This window comes from Mustela putorius, unplaced genomic scaffold, assembly GCF_011764305.1.
Source record: "Mustela putorius furo isolate JIRA1106 unplaced genomic scaffold, ASM1176430v1.1 tig00000242_pilon_pilon_pilon, whole genome shotgun sequence".
NCBI lineage: Eukaryota > Metazoa > Chordata > Mammalia > Carnivora > Mustelidae > Mustela > Mustela putorius.
In genome coordinates this window covers 4,646,530-4,650,864 of record NW_025421325.1, presented here as the reverse complement: position 1 = coordinate 4,650,864, position 4,335 = coordinate 4,646,530, and the positions used below count along the sequence as shown (strand labels likewise).

General features: G+C 41.6%; 1 pseudogene; it reads right to left on the bottom strand.

The window, feature by feature from the left end:
• Positions 1-1,020: 1,020 nt before the first annotated feature.
• LOC101688957 lies at positions 1,021-2,960 on the bottom strand (annotated as a pseudogene).
• Between the last annotated feature and the right edge of the window lie 1,375 nt (positions 2,961-4,335).

Genomic DNA, 4,335 nt, shown 5'->3' with positions numbered 1-4,335 from the left:
AGTTCTTGGTTGAATCTCCTATAATAGAAGAGATTAACAAAAAGAGAAACAGAACTTTATTCATATATTTGCCTCATATATGGGAGATACCCAGAGAAAAATGAGTAGCTCCCCCAAGTGACTTGGAATTCAGGATTAAAATCCCATCTTAATAGGGAAAAGAGAGAGAAATATAGGCCTTTTAGGGAGGAGTAAATGATTTTTGTGAAAAATAAATGGGCCCTTAGAAGATACGATGGAAGACACTATAGTTTGTGACAAAGTTTGTCTGGATGTGGTGTGAACTTCTGGTTTCCTCTCCTGCGACTAGAGTCAATTCTCCCTAGGTGATGAAAGTCCCATGGTGGGGATTTATGACAAATGGGTTCCTTTTAGAGGATCTGTTCTTTGGCAGGAAAGGGGAGTGCAGAGAAAGTCTCCCTGCATCTGCTGCTTTTCAAATGCCTGAAATTCAAAATAATCAAATATACCAAAGTGGCATGTTTGGGATGGCCTGTTCTGCTACCCTTTAAACCTTGACTGCCATCTTCCCAGAGACTACCATTGGTTATGAGGGTCAGGAAAGACTATGTGCATAAGTATGAATCTGTTGTCAATGAAGTGGAAATAATTGAAGAGCATCCTCTTCTAGAATGGCATCAACAGAATCAGCTTTGAGCACAAAGGGCCGTTGTGTCAGTCCTACAGAGCATGGAAACTCTCTTTCTGTTCTAAAATTGACTTTTTTTTTAATGGTGCCAATTTTAAGTACAGTTTGATTTAAGACATTGCATTTTTTGCTTAACAATACATTGCTTATAATTTGCTATGTTTATTTCCTTTCCCGGTGCACATATTCCATATTCAAGTAAAAAGAATGCCCAGGTTTTTTTTTGTTTTTTGTTTTTGTTTTTGTTTTTGTTTTTTTTTTTTTGCTATAGCAGCTCTCACTGTTACAACTGCCATGGAATTTGCTACAAATTTGGGTACTTTGAATATTGTGTGTGGAACAATGCTAGACCTGTTTATTCTTAGGTTGCTTTAATCATCCTCTTCAATGGTGGGCCCAGAGGAGGCACCACCAGAGGGAGGAGCTCCACCACCAGGGAAGTCTCCAGGCATTCTTCCTGGCATGCCCCCTGGACTCTGGTACAGCTTGGTGATGATGGGTTGCAGACTTTCTCCAGCTCTTTCTGCTGGTGTTCAAATTGTTCCTTCTCTGCAGTCTGGTTCTTATCAAGCCAATTGATGATTTCATTGCACTTGTCAAGAATCTTCTGTTTGTCTTCATCATTTATCTTGCCCTGAAGTTTTTCATCTTCAACAGTTGCTTTCATGTTGAATGCATAAGACTCAAGTGAATTCTTGGAAGACACCTTGTCCCGCTGTTGCTCATCTTCAGCTTTGTACTTCTTAGCTTCCTGGACCATGCACTCAATATCTTTCTTGTTTCTTGTTCAAATGGTCCTTGTCATTAGTGATGGTAATCTTGTTCTCTTTTCCAGTGCCCTTATCCACGGCAGAGACATTGAGGATACCATTAGCATCAATACCAAAAGTGACCTCAATCTGAGGGACACCACAAGGGGCAGGAGGTATGCCTGTGAGTTCAAAATTTTCAAGTAGGTTGTTGTCCTTGTTCATGGCACACTCACCTTCATACACCTGAATAGGCACACTAAGCTGGTTGTTGGAGTAGGTAGTGAAGGTCTGTGTCTGTTTGGTGGGAATGGTAGTATTACGCTTGATGAGAACAGTCATGACTCCTCCAGCAGTTTCAATGCCAAGAGAAAGTGGAGTGACAACCAACAGCAGCAAATCTTGAACATTTTCAGGTTTGTCTCCAGAAAGGATGGCTGCCTGGACAGCTACACCATAAGCAATAGCCTCATCAGGGGTGATGTTCTTATTCAGTTCTTTTCCATTGAAGAAATCTTGGGGGAAGTTTCTGAATCTTGGGGATACGGGTAGAACCACCCACCAGGACAATATCATGAATCTGAGATCTGTCTAACTTGGCATCCCAAAGGGCTTTCTCTACAGGGTCCAGGGTGCCATGGAACAGGTCAGCATTTAATTCTTCAGACCAGATACAAGTGATAGTGGTATAGAAGTCAATTCCTTCATACAGAGAATCAGTCTCAGTACTGGCCTGGGTGCTGGAAGAAAGTGTACACTTAGCACATTCACAAGAAGTATGGTGACGACAAACTGCCTTCTTGTTTTCACTGATGTCTTTCTTATGTTTGCACTTGAACTCTGCAATAAAATGGTTGACCATTCGGTTGTCAAAGTCTTCTCCACTGAAGTGAGTGTCTCCAGCTGTGGACTTAAGCTCAAAGATCCCATCTTCAGTAGTAAGGATTGACATATCAAAAGTGCCACCTCGTAAGTCAAAGATCAGCACATTCCTTTCAGCTCCAACATTTTTGTCTAACCCATAAGCAATAGCAGCAGCAGTTGGCTCATTGATGATTCAGAGTACATTGAGACCAGCAATAGCATCTTTGGTAGTCTGATGCTGAGAATCATTGAAGTACACAGGTACTGTGACAACTGCACTGGTAACTGTCTTCCCAAGATAAGCCTCTGTGATTTCTTTCATTTTCGTCAAAACCATAGAAGACACCTCCTCTAGATAGAAACTTTTTGTCTCTCCCTTGTATTCTATTTGGACCTTGGGCCTGCCAGCATCATTCACCACCATGAAAGGCCAATGCTTCATATCAGATTGGACACAGCATCATCAAATCTCCATCCAATCAGGCACATGGTATCAAAAACTGTGTTGGTGGGGTTCATCGCAACTTGATTCTTTGCAGCATCACTGATCAATTGTTCAGTGTCTATGAAGGCGACATAACTTGGATGGTTCCATTTCTTTGATCATTGGCAATTATTTCCACTTTTCTGTGCTGGAAGACACCCACACAGGAGTAAGTGGTGCCAAGATCAACGCCAACTGCAGGCCCCTTAGACATGGTTGCTTCTGTGTGGGTCTGGCTTAGCTTGAGAAGAACAGAGCAATCCAAAGATCTACCCCATGTTCAATGAGACCTAAAGTTGACTTTTATAACAGAAAAGAGTTTCCCTGAGCTACCAACAGAAGAATCTGCTCTTTGAAAAACAATTTCAAATCCTCAAACTCCAGTGGAATTTTGCTAAAATGAAAAGTTGTCGTCAGATATCATGGCTAAAATGTCCTCCTAAGTTTTTGCACCGTCCTTGGCTGAAATTATCTCTGGCAAGTAGGATAACCAAACAGAACTGCTTTCCCAGACTTGGTTCTATGTATAGTGTTCCCAGACTGCATTTTATCAGACCTCATTTCTGGGATTATCAATGATTAGCAAATGGGCAAAACGAGGTTTTTTATTCCAATATAATGCCTCTTCTCATTTATAGCTGATAAATTTATAAGGCCGGGCAAAAAGAAAAAATATGGAGAAAAATGGCAAATGACTTTAAATATGAATGTGAAAGGCAAGAATGAAGGAAAGAAAAAAGCCAACTAAAATACCATAACAAAAAGGAGAGGTTCAGGAGTTCTGCAAGTGAGTTCCTTAAGGGCAGGGACTACTTGGTCCAGAGTCAAGTGCTTCACCTGGGGTAGAACAGGAACTGAATGATGAGTGCAGGCTTAACTGATTGAATGAATGAATAAATGATTGAAAGGCTTGATAAAATGAGGGCCAGAAAACTAGATTACCTTCTGCTAGTAGGACATGAGTTTGTTTCTGTTGAATTTCAAGTAGTAAATCTTCCTGAATTTGTCTACTGTAGTTAGAATCCGATGTGGCCTCCAGATACAAAAAGTAGAATTCTAGAATCTTGTCAGGCTCCCACAGTCGATGCTGTTACACTCTTTCAAGTATAGATAGAAGTCACAACCCTGACCTCCTGCCATAGGTGTGAGTGGATGACATGAAGTCCTCTCTGCCTGACCAACTCAGTCTTCTTTTTTAACTTTTCTTTATTTTTTAAATTCTTTTTTTTTTTTTTTTTTTTTAGAGGTGGGGAGAGGCAGAGGGAGAGAGAATTCCAAGCAGGCTCCACACTCAACACAGAGCCTGACATGGGGCCTGATCCTACAACCCCAAGATCATGATATGAGCTAAAATCAAGAGTGTTGCTTAACCAACTGAGCCACACAGGTACCCCATGACCACCTCAGTATTCTAAGGTTTGGGCCAACTTATTCCACAGAGGACAAGAGTGGGAGGAAGTGTCTCTGACCTGGTGTCTCCAGTCTGGTGCCAGCCCTGTCATGGGGCCCTGGGAACCACTGCCACCCCTTTTAATTACAGTGTCTGAAAGAAGAGGCCGAACCCCCTCTGATTTGGAGAAAGGCTTGTT